Genomic DNA, 12,532 nt, shown 5'->3' on the forward strand with positions numbered 1-12,532 from the left:
GACTGAAAAAGCAAGTGTATAGCCTTTGATTTTTTCATGACGAAAATGGGTAAAAGCTGAAAAATCATTTTTCGAGGATTTAGACGTTAATTTCTCGTTTAGTACGTTCCAAATAATGAAAAAAAAACCCAATTTTCGATTTTGAAATTTTAGGGTATCAGACTGAAAAAGCAAGTGTATAGCCTTTGATTTTTTCATGACGAAAATGGGTAAAAGCTGAAAAATCATTTTTCGAGGATTTAGACGTTAATTTCTCGTTTAGTACGTTCCAAATAATGAAAAAAAAACCCAATTTTCGATTTTGAAATTTTAGGGTATCAGACTGAAAAAGCAAGTGTATAGCCTTTGATTTTTTCATGACGAAAATGGGTAAAAGCTGAAAAATCATTTTTCGAGGATTTAGACGTTAATTTCTCGTTTAGTACGTTCCAAATAATGAAAAAAAAACCCAATTTTCGATTTTGAAATTTTAGGGTATCAGAGTGAAAAAGCAAGTGTATAGCCTTTGATTTTTTGATGCCGAAAATGGGTAAAAGCTGAAAAATCATTTTTCGAGGATTTAGACGTTAATTTCTCGTTTAGTACGTTCCAAATAATGAAAAAAAAACCCAATTTTCGATTTTGAAATTTTAGGGTATCAGAGTGAAAAAGCAAGTGTATAGCCTTTGATTTTTTGATGCCGAAAATGGGTAAAAGCTGAAAAATCATTTTTCGAGGATTTAGACGTTAATTTCTCGTTTAGTACGTTCCAAATAATGAAAAAAAAACCCAATTTTCGATTTTGAAATTTTAGGGTATCAGAGTGAAAAAGCAAGTGTATAGCCTTTGATTTTTTGATGCCGAAAATGGGTAAAAGCTGAAAAATCATTTTTCGAGGATTTAGACGTTAATTTCTCGTTTAGTACGTTCCAAATAATGAAAAAAAAACCCAATTTTCGATTTTGAAATTTTAGGGTATCAGACTGAAAAAGCAAGTGTATAGCCTTTGATTTTTTCATGACGAAAATGGGTAAAAGCTGAAAAATCATTTTTCGAGGATTTAGACGTTAATTTCTCGTTTAGTACGTTCCAAATAATGAAAAAAAAACCCAATTTTCGATTTTGAAATTTTAGGGTATCAGACTGAAAAAGCAAGTGTATAGCCTTTGATTTTTTCATGACGAAAATGGGTAAAAGCTGAAAAATCATTTTTCGAGGATTTAGACGTTAATTTCTCGTTTAGTACGTTCCAAATAATGAAAAAAAAACCCAATTTTCGATTTTGAAATTTTAGGGTATCAGAGTGAAAAAGCAAGTGTATAGCCTTTGATTTTTTGATGCCGAAAATGGGTAAAAGCTGAAAAATCATTTTTCGAGGATTTAGACGTTAATTTCTCGTTTAGTACGTTCCAAATAATGAAAAAAAAACCCAATTTTCGATTTTGAAATTTTAGGGTATCAGAGTGAAAAAGCAAGTGTATAGCCTTTGATTTTTTGATGCCGAAAATGGGTAAAAGCTGAAAAATCATTTTTCGAGGATTTAGACGTTAATTTCTCGTTTAGTACGTTCCAAATAATGAAAAAAAAACCCAATTTTCGATTTTGAAATTTTAGGGTATCAGAGTGAAAAAGCAAGTGTATAGCCTTTGATTTTTTGATGCCGAAAATGGGTAAAAGCTGAAAAATCATTTTTCGAGGATTTAGACGTTAATTTCTCGTTTAGTACGTTCCAAATAATGAAAAAAAAACCCAATTTTCGATTTTGAAATTTTAGGGTATCAGACTGAAAAAGCAAGTGTATAGCCTTTGATTTTTTCATGACGAAAATGGGTAAAAGCTGAAAAATCATTTTTCGAGGATTTAGACGTTAATTTCTCGTTTAGTACGTTCCAAATAATGAAAAAAAAACCCAATTTTCGATTTTGAAATTTTAGGGTATCAGAGTGAAAAAGCAAGTGTATAGCCTTTGATTTTTTCATGACGAAAATGGGTAAAAGCTGAAAAATCATTTTTCGAGGATTTAGACGTTAATTTCTCGTTTAGTACGTTCCAAATAATGAAAAAAAAACCCAATTTTCGATTTTGAAATTTTAGGGTATCAGAGTGAAAAAGCAAGTGTATAGCCTTTGATTTTTTCATGACGAAAATGGGTAAAAGCTGAAAAATCATTTTTCGAGGATTTAGACGTTAATTTCTCGTTTAGTACGTTGCCAAATAATGAAAAAAAAACCCAATTTTCGATTTTGAAATTTTAGGGTATCAGAGTGAAAAAGCAAGTGTATAGCCTTTGATTTTTTCATGACGAAAATGGGTAAAAGCTGAAAAATCATTTTTCGAGGATTTAGACGTTAATTTCTCGTTTAGTACGTTCCAAATAATGAAAAAAAAACCCAATTTTCGATTTTGAAATTTTAGGGTATCAGAGTGAAAAAGCAAGTGTATAGCCTTTGATTTTTTCATGACGAAAATGGGTAAAAGCTGAAAAATCATTTTTCGAGGATTTAGACGTTAATTTCTCGTTTAGTACGTTCCAAATAATGAAAAAAAAACCCAATTTTCGATTTTGAAATTTTAGGGTATCAGAGTGAAAAAGCAAGTGTATAGCCTTTGATTTTTTCATGACGAAAATGGGTAAAAGCTGAAAAATCATTTTTCGAGGATTTAGACGTTAATTTCTCGTTTAGTACGTTCCAAATAATGAAAAAAAAACCCAATTTTCGATTTTGAAATTTTAGGGTATCAGAGTGAAAAAGCAAGTGTATAGCCTTTGATTTTTTCATGACGAAAATGGGTAAAAGCTGAAAAATCATTTTTCGAGGATTTAGACGTTAATTTCTCGTTTAGTACGTTCCAAATAATGAAAAAAAAACCCAATTTTCGATTTTGAAATTTTAGGGTATCAGAGTGAAAAAGCAAGTGTATAGCCTTTGATTTTTTCATGACGAAAATGGGTAAAAGCTGAAAAATCATTTTTCGAGGATTTAGACGTTAATTTCTCGTTTAGTACGTTCCAAATAATGAAAAAAAAACCCAATTTTCGATTTTGAAATTTTAGGGTATCAGAGTGAAAAAGCAAGTGTATAGCCTTTGATTTTTTCATGACGAAAATGGGTAAAAGCTGAAAAATCATTTTTCGAGGATTTAGACGTTAATTTCTCGTTTAGTACGTTCCAAATAATGAAAAAAAACCCAATTTTCGATTTTGAAATTTTAGGGTATCAGAGTGAAAAAGCAAGTGTATAGCCTTTGATTTTTTCATGACGAAAATGGGTAAAAGCTGAAAAATCATTTTTCGAGGATTTAGACGTTAATTTCTCGTTTAGTACGTTCCAAATAATGAAAAAAAAACCCAATTTTCGATTTTGAAATTTTAGGGTATCAGAGTGAAAAAGCAAGTGTATAGCCTTTGATTTTTTCATGACGAAAATGGGTAAAAGCTGAAAAATCATTTTTCGAGGATTTAGACGTTAATTTCTCGTTTAGTACGTTCCAAATAATGAAAAAAAAACCCAATTTTCGATTTTGAAATTTTAGGGTATCAGAGTGAAAAAGCAAGTGTATAGCCTTTGATTTTTTCATGACGAAAATGGGTAAAAGCTGAAAAATCATTTTTCGAGGATTTAGACGTTAATTTCTCGTTTAGTACGTTCCAAATAATGAAAAAAAACCCAATTTTCGATTTTGAAATTTTAGGGTATCAGAGTGAAAAAGCAAGTGTATAGCCTTTGATTTTTTCATGACGAAAATGGGTAAAAGCTGAAAAATCATTTTTCGAGGATTTAGACGTTAATTTCTCGTTTAGTACGTTCCAAATAATGAAAAAAAAACCCAATTTTCGATTTTGAAATTTTAGGGTATCAGAGTGAAAAAGCAAGTGTATAGCCTTTGATTTTTTCATGACGAAAATGGGTAAAAGCTGAAAAATCATTTTTCGAGGATTTAGACGTTAATTTCTCGTTTAGTACGTTCCAAATAATGAAAAAAAAACCCAATTTTCGATTTTGAAATTTTAGGGTATCAGAGTGAAAAAGCAAGTGTATAGCCTTTGATTTTTTCATGACGAAAATGGGTAAAAGCTGAAAAATCATTTTTCGAGGATTTAGACGTTAATTTCTCGTTTAGTACGTTCCAAATAATGAAAAAAAAACCCAATTTTCGATTTTGAAATTTTAGGGTATCAGAGTGAAAAAGCAAGTGTATAGCCTTTGATTTTTTCATGACGAAAATGGGTAAAAGCTGAAAAATCATTTTTCGAGGATTTAGACGTTAATTTCTCGTTTAGTACGTTCCAAATAATGAAAAAAAAACCCAATTTTCGATTTTGAAATTTTAGGGTATCAGAGTGAAAAAGCAAGTGTATAGCCTTTGATTTTTTCATGACGAAAATGGGTAAAAGCTGAAAAATCATTTTTCGAGGATTTAGACGTTAATTTCTCGTTTAGTACGTTCCAAATAATGAAAAAAAAACCCAATTTCGATTTTGAAATTTTAGGGTATCAGAGTGAAAAAGCAAGTGTATAGCCTTTGATTTTTTCATGACGAAAATGGGTAAAAGCTGAAAAATCATTTTTCGAGGATTTAGACGTTAATTTCTCGTTTAGTACGTTCCAAATAATGAAAAAAAAACCCAATTTTCGATTTTGAAATTTTAGGGTATCAGAGTGAAAAAGCAAGTGTATAGCCTTTGATTTTTTCATGACGAAAATGGGTAAAAGCTGAAAAATCATTTTTCGAGGATTTAGACGTTAATTTCTCGTTTAGTACGTTCCAAATAATGAAAAAAAAACCCAATTTTCGATTTTGAAATTTTAGGGTATCAGAGTGAAAAAGCAAGTGTATAGCCTTTGATTTTTTCATGACGAAAATGGGTAAAAGCTGAAAAATCATTTTTCGAGGATTTAGACGTTAATTTCTCGTTTAGTACGTTCCAAATAATGAAAAAAAAACCCAATTTTCGATTTTGAAATTTTAGGGTATCAGAGTGAAAAAGCAAGTGTATAGCCTTTGATTTTTTCATGACGAAAATGGGTAAAAGCTGAAAAATCATTTTTCGAGGATTTAGACGTTAATTTCTCGTTTAGTACGTTCCAAATAATGAAAAAAAAACCCAATTTTCGATTTTGAAATTTTAGGGTATCAGAGTGAAAAAGCAAGTGTATAGCCTTTGATTTTTTCATGACGAAAATGGGTAAAAGCTGAAAAATCATTTTTCGAGGATTTAGACGTTAATTTCTCGTTTAGTACGTTCCAAATAATGAAAAAAAAACCCAATTTTCGATTTTGAAATTTTAGGGTATCAGAGTGAAAAAGCAAGTGTATAGCCTTTGATTTTTTCATGACGAAAATGGGTAAAAGCTGAAAAATCATTTTTCGAGGATTTAGACGTTAATTTCTCGTTTAGTACGTTCCAAATAATGAAAAAAAAACCCAATTTTCGATTTTGAAATTTTAGGGTATCAGAGTGAAAAAGCAAGTGTATAGCCTTTGATTTTTTCATGACGAAAATGGGTAAAAGCTGAAAAATCATTTTTCGAGGATTTAGACGTTAATTTCTCGTTTAGTACGTTCCAAATAATGAAAAAAAAACCCAATTTTCGATTTTGAAATTTTAGGGTATCAGAGTGAAAAAGCAAGTGTATAGCCTTTGATTTTTTCATGACGAAAATGGGTAAAAGCTGAAAAATCATTTTTCGAGGATTTAGACGTTAATTTCTCGTTTAGTACGTTCCAAATAATGAAAAAAAAACCCAATTTTCGATTTTGAAATTTTAGGGTATCAGAGTGAAAAAGCAAGTGTATAGCCTTTGATTTTTTCATGACGAAAATGGGTAAAAGCTGAAAAATCATTTTTCGAGGATTTAGACGTTAATTTCTCGTTTAGTACGTTCCAAATAATGAAAAAAAAACCCAATTTTCGATTTTGAAATTTTAGGGTATCAGAGTGAAAAAGCAAGTGTATAGCCTTTGATTTTTTCATGACGAAAATGGGTAAAAGCTGAAAAATCATTTTTCGAGGATTTAGACGTTAATTTCTCGTTTAGTACGTTCCAAATAATGAAAAAAAAACCCAATTTTCGATTTTGAAATTTTAGGGTATCAGAGTGAAAAAGCAAGTGTATAGCCTTTGATTTTTTCATGACGAAAATGGGTAAAAGCTGAAAAATCATTTTTCGAGGATTTAGACGTTAATTTCTCGTTTAGTACGTTCCAAATAATGAAAAAAAAACCCAATTTTCGATTTTGAAATTTTAGGGTATCAGAGTGAAAAAGCAAGTGTATAGCCTTTGATTTTTTCATGACGAAAATGGGTAAAAGCTGAAAAATCATTTTTCGAGGATTTAGACGTTAATTTCTCGTTTAGTACGTTCCAAATAATGAAAAAAAAACCCAATTTTCGATTTTGAAATTTTAGGGTATCAGAGTGAAAAAGCAAGTGTATAGCCTTTGATTTTTTCATGACGAAAATGGGTAAAAGCTGAAAAATCATTTTTCGAGGATTTAGACGTTAATTTCTCGTTTAGTACGTTCCAAATAATGAAAAAAAAACCCAATTTTCGATTTTGAAATTTTAGGGTATCAGAGTGAAAAAGCAAGTGTATAGCCTTTGATTTTTTCATGACGAAAATGGGTAAAAGCTGAAAAATCATTTTTCGAGGATTTAGACGTTAATTTCTCGTTTAGTACGTTCCAAATAATGAAAAAAAAACCCAATTTTCGATTTTGAAATTTTAGGGTATCAGAGTGAAAAAGCAAGTGTATAGCCTTTGATTTTTTCATGACGAAAATGGGTAAAAGCTGAAAAATCATTTTTCGAGGATTTAGACGTTAATTTCTCGTTTAGTACGTTCCAAATAATGAAAAAAAAACCCAATTTTCGATTTTGAAATTTTAGGGTATCAGAGTGAAAAAGCAAGTGTATAGCCTTTGATTTTTTCATGACGAAAATGGGTAAAAGCTGAAAAATCATTTTTCGAGGATTTAGACGTTAATTTCTCGTTTAGTACGTTCCAAATAATGAAAAAAAAACCCAATTTTCGATTTTGAAATTTTAGGGTATCAGAGTGAAAAAGCAAGTGTATAGCCTTTGATTTTTTCATGACGAAAATGGGTAAAAGCTGAAAAATCATTTTTCGAGGATTTAGACGTTAATTTCTCGTTTAGTACGTTCCAAATAATGAAAAAAAAACCCAATTTTCGATTTTGAAATTTTAGGGTATCAGAGTGAAAAAGCAAGTGTATAGCCTTTGATTTTTTCATGACGAAAATGGGTAAAAGCTGAAAAATCATTTTTCGAGGATTTAGACGTTAATTTCTCGTTTAGTACGTTCCAAATAATGAAAAAAAAACCCAATTTTCGATTTTGAAATTTTAGGGTATCAGAGTGAAAAAGCAAGTGTATAGCCTTTGATTTTTTCATGACGAAAATGGGTAAAAGCTGAAAAATCATTTTTCGAGGATTTAGACGTTAATTTCTCGTTTAGTACGTTCCAAATAATGAAAAAAAAACCCAATTTTCGATTTTGAAATTTTAGGGTATCAGAGTGAAAAAGCAAGTGTATAGCCTTTGATTTTTTCATGACGAAAATGGGTAAAAGCTGAAAAATCATTTTTCGAGGATTTAGACGTTAATTTCTCGTTTAGTACGTTCCAAATAATGAAAAAAAAACCCAATTTTCGATTTTGAAATTTTAGGGTATCAGAGTGAAAAAGCAAGTGTATAGCCTTTGATTTTTTCATGACGAAAATGGGTAAAAGCTGAAAAATCATTTTTCGAGGATTTAGACGTTAATTTCTCGTTTAGTACGTTCCAAATAATGAAAAAAAAACCCAATTTTCGATTTTGAAATTTTAGGGTATCAGAGTGAAAAAGCAAGTGTATAGCCTTTGATTTTTTCATGACGAAAATGGGTAAAAGCTGAAAAATCATTTTTCGAGGATTTAGACGTTAATTTCTCGTTTAGTACGTTCCAAATAATGAAAAAAAAACCCAATTTTCGATTTTGAAATTTTAGGGTATCAGAGTGAAAAAGCAAGTGTATAGCCTTTGATTTTTTCATGACGAAAATGGGTAAAAGCTGAAAAATCATTTTTCGAGGATTTAGACGTTAATTTCTCGTTTAGTACGTTCCAAATAATGAAAAAAAAACCCAATTTTCGATTTTGAAATTTTAGGGTATCAGAGTGAAAAAGCAAGTGTATAGCCTTTGATTTTTTCATGACGAAAATGGGTAAAAGCTGAAAAATCATTTTTCGAGGATTTAGACGTTAATTTCTCGTTTAGTACGTTCCAAATAATGAAAAAAAAACCCAATTTTCGATTTTGAAATTTTAGGGTATCAGAGTGAAAAAGCAAGTGTATAGCCTTTGATTTTTTCATGACGAAAATGGGTAAAAGCTGAAAAATCATTTTTCGAGGATTTAGACGTTAATTTCTCGTTTAGTACGTTCCAAATAATGAAAAAAAAACCCAATTTTCGATTTTGAAATTTTAGGGTATCAGAGTGAAAAAGCAAGTGTATAGCCTTTGATTTTTTCATGACGAAAATGGGTAAAAGCTGAAAAATCATTTTTCGAGGATTTAGACGTTAATTTCTCGTTTAGTACGTTCCAAATAATGAAAAAAAAACCCAATTTTCGATTTTGAAATTTTAGGGTATCAGAGTGAAAAAGCAAGTGTATAGCCTTTGATTTTTTCATGACGAAAATGGGTAAAAGCTGAAAAATCATTTTTCGAGGATTTAGACGTTAATTTCTCGTTTAGTACGTTCCAAATAATGAAAAAAAAACCCAATTTTCGATTTTGAAATTTTAGGGTATCAGAGTGAAAAAGCAAGTGTATAGCCTTTGATTTTTTCATGACGAAAATGGGTAAAAGCTGAAAAATCATTTTTCGAGGATTTAGACGTTAATTTCTCGTTTAGTACGTTCCAAATAATGAAAAAAAAACCCAATTTTCGATTTTGAAATTTTAGGGTATCAGAGTGAAAAAGCAAGTGTATAGCCTTTGATTTTTTCATGACGAAAATGGGTAAAAGCTGAAAAATCATTTTTCGAGGATTTAGACGTTAATTTCTCGTTTAGTACGTTCCAAATAATGAAAAAAAAACCCAATTTTCGATTTTGAAATTTTAGGGTATCAGAGTGAAAAAGCAAGTGTATAGCCTTTGATTTTTTCATGACGAAAATGGGTAAAAGCTGAAAAATCATTTTTCGAGGATTTAGACGTTAATTTCTCGTTTAGTACGTTCCAAATAATGAAAAAAAAACCCAATTTTCGATTTTGAAATTTTAGGGTATCAGAGTGAAAAAGCAAGTGTATAGCCTTTGATTTTTTCATGACGAAAATGGGTAAAAGCTGAAAAATCATTTTTCGAGGATTTAGACGTTAATTTCTCGTTTAGTACGTTCCAAATAATGAAAAAAAAACCCAATTTTCGATTTTGAAATTTTAGGGTATCAGAGTGAAAAAGCAAGTGTATAGCCTTTGATTTTTTCATGACGAAAATGGGTAAAAGCTGAAAAATCATTTTTCGAGGATTTAGACGTTAATTTCTCGTTTAGTACGTTCCAAATAATGAAAAAAAAACCCAATTTTCGATTTTGAAATTTTAGGGTATCAGAGTGAAAAAGCAAGTGTATAGCCTTTGATTTTTTCATGACGAAAATGGGTAAAAGCTGAAAAATCATTTTTCGAGGATTTAGACGTTAATTTCTCGTTTAGTACGTTCCAAATAATGAAAAAAAAACCCAATTTTCGATTTTGAAATTTTAGGGTATCAGAGTGAAAAAGCAAGTGTATAGCCTTTGATTTTTTCATGACGAAAATGGGTAAAAGCTGAAAAATCATTTTTCGAGGATTTAGACGTTAATTTCTCGTTTAGTACGTTCCAAATAATGAAAAAAAAACCCAATTTTCGATTTTGAAATTTTAGGGTATCAGAGTGAAAAAGCAAGTGTATAGCCTTTGATTTTTTCATGACGAAAATGGGTAAAAGCTGAAAAATCATTTTTCGAGGATTTAGACGTTAATTTCTCGTTTAGTACGTTCCAAATAATGAAAAAAAAACCCAATTTTCGATTTTGAAATTTTAGGGTATCAGAGTGAAAAAGCAAGTGTATAGCCTTTGATTTTTTCATGACGAAAATGGGTAAAAGCTGAAAAATCATTTTTCGAGGATTTAGACGTTAATTTCTCGTTTAGTACGTTCCAAATAATGAAAAAAAAACCCAATTTTCGATTTTGAAATTTTAGGGTATCAGAGTGAAAAAGCAAGTGTATAGCCTTTGATTTTTTCATGACGAAAATGGGTAAAAGCTGAAAAATCATTTTTCGAGGATTTAGACGTTAATTTCTCGTTTAGTACGTTCCAAATAATGAAAAAAAAACCCAATTTTCGATTTTGAAATTTTAGGGTATCAGAGTGAAAAAGCAAGTGTATAGCCTTTGATTTTTTCATGACGAAAATGGGTAAAAGCTGAAAAATCATTTTTCGAGGATTTAGACGTTAATTTCTCGTTTAGTACGTTCCAAATAATGAAAAAAAAACCCAATTTTCGATTTTGAAATTTTAGGGTATCAGAGTGAAAAAGCAAGTGTATAGCCTTTGATTTTTTCATGACGAAAATGGGTAAAAGCTGAAAAATCATTTTTCGAGGATTTAGACGTTAATTTCTCGTTTAGTACGTTCCAAATAATGAAAAAAAAACCCAATTTTCGATTTTGAAATTTTAGGGTATCAGAGTGAAAAAGCAAGTGTATAGCCTTTGATTTTTTCATGACGAAAATGGGTAAAAGCTGAAAAATCATTTTTCGAGGATTTAGACGTTAATTTCTCGTTTAGTACGTTCCAAATAATGAAAAAAAAACCCAATTTTCGATTTTGAAATTTTAGGGTATCAGAGTGAAAAAGCAAGTGTATAGCCTTTGATTTTTTCATGACGAAAATGGGTAAAAGCTGAAAAATCATTTTTCGAGGATTTAGACGTTAATTTCTCGTTTAGTACGTTCCAAATAATGAAAAAAAAACCCAATTTTCGATTTTGAAATTTTAGGGTATCAGAGTGAAAAAGCAAGTGTATAGCCTTTGATTTTTTCATGACGAAAATGGGTAAAAGCTGAAAAATCATTTTTCGAGGATTTAGACGTTAATTTCTCGTTTAGTACGTTCCAAATAATGAAAAAAAAACCCAATTTTCGATTTTGAAATTTTAGGGTATCAGAGTGAAAAAGCAAGTGTATAGCCTTTGATTTTTTCATGACGAAAATGGGTAAAAGCTGAAAAATCATTTTTCGAGGATTTAGACGTTAATTTCTCGTTTAGTACGTTCCAAATAATGAAAAAAAAACCCAATTTTCGATTTTGAAATTTTAGGGTATCAGAGTGAAAAAGCAAGTGTATAGCCTTTGATTTTTTCATGACGAAAATGGGTAAAAGCTGAAAAATCATTTTTCGAGGATTTAGACGTTAATTTCTCGTTTAGTACGTTCCAAATAATGAAAAAAAAACCCAATTTTCGATTTTGAAATTTTAGGGTATCAGAGTGAAAAAGCAAGTGTATAGCCTTTGATTTTTTCATGACGAAAATGGGTAAAAGCTGAAAAATCATTTTTCGAGGATTTAGACGTTAATTTCTCGTTTAGTACGTTCCAAATAATGAAAAAAAAACCCAATTTTCGATTTTGAAATTTTAGGGTATCAGAGTGAAAAAGCAAGTGTATAGCCTTTGATTTTTTCATGACGAAAATGGGTAAAAGCTGAAAAATCATTTTTCGAGGATTTAGACGTTAATTTCTCGTTTAGTACGTTCCAAATAATGAAAAAAAAACCCAATTTTCGATTTTGAAATTTTAGGGTATCAGAGTGAAAAAGCAAGTGTATAGCCTTTGATTTTTTCATGACGAAAATGGGTAAAAGCTGAAAAATCATTTTTCGAGGATTTAGACGTTAATTTCTCGTTTAGTACGTTCCAAATAATGAAAAAAAAACCCAATTTTCGATTTTGAAATTTTAGGGTATCAGAGTGAAAAAGCAAGTGTATAGCCTTTGATTTTTTCATGACGAAAATGGGTAAAAGCTGAAAAATCATTTTTCGAGGATTTAGACGTTAATTTCTCGTTTAGTACGTTCCAAATAATGAAAAAAAAACCCAATTTTCGATTTTGAAATTTTAGGGTATCAGAGTGAAAAAGCAAGTGTATAGCCTTTGATTTTTTCATGACGAAAATGGGTAAAAGCTGAAAAATCATTTTTCGAGGATTTAGACGTTAATTTCTCGTTTAGTACGTTCCAAATAATGAAAAAAAAACCCAATTTTCGATTTTGAAATTTTAGGGTATCAGAGTGAAAAAGCAAGTGTATAGCCTTTGATTTTTTCATGACGAAAATGGGTAAAAGCTGAAAAATCATTTTTCGAGGATTTAGACGTTAATTTCTCGTTTAGTACGTTCCAAATAATGAAAAAAAAACCCAATTTTCGATTTTGAAATTTTAGGGTATCAGAGTGAAAAAGCAAGTGTATAGCCTTTGATTTTTTCATGACGAAAATGGGTAAA

General features: G+C 30.1%; 1 protein-coding gene across 9 annotated transcripts in view; it reads right to left on the reverse strand.

Annotated features, from left to right (window-relative positions):
- Positions 1 to 12,532, reverse strand: part of LOC119660711 (muscle calcium channel subunit alpha-1) — a 458,885-nt gene that overhangs the window by 265,529 nt on the left and 180,824 nt on the right. The window lies entirely within an intron of this gene.

Source organism: Hermetia illucens, chromosome 7 (genome assembly GCF_905115235.1).
Source record: "Hermetia illucens chromosome 7, iHerIll2.2.curated.20191125, whole genome shotgun sequence".
In the NCBI taxonomy this organism is placed as follows: domain Eukaryota; kingdom Metazoa; phylum Arthropoda; class Insecta; order Diptera; family Stratiomyidae; genus Hermetia; species Hermetia illucens.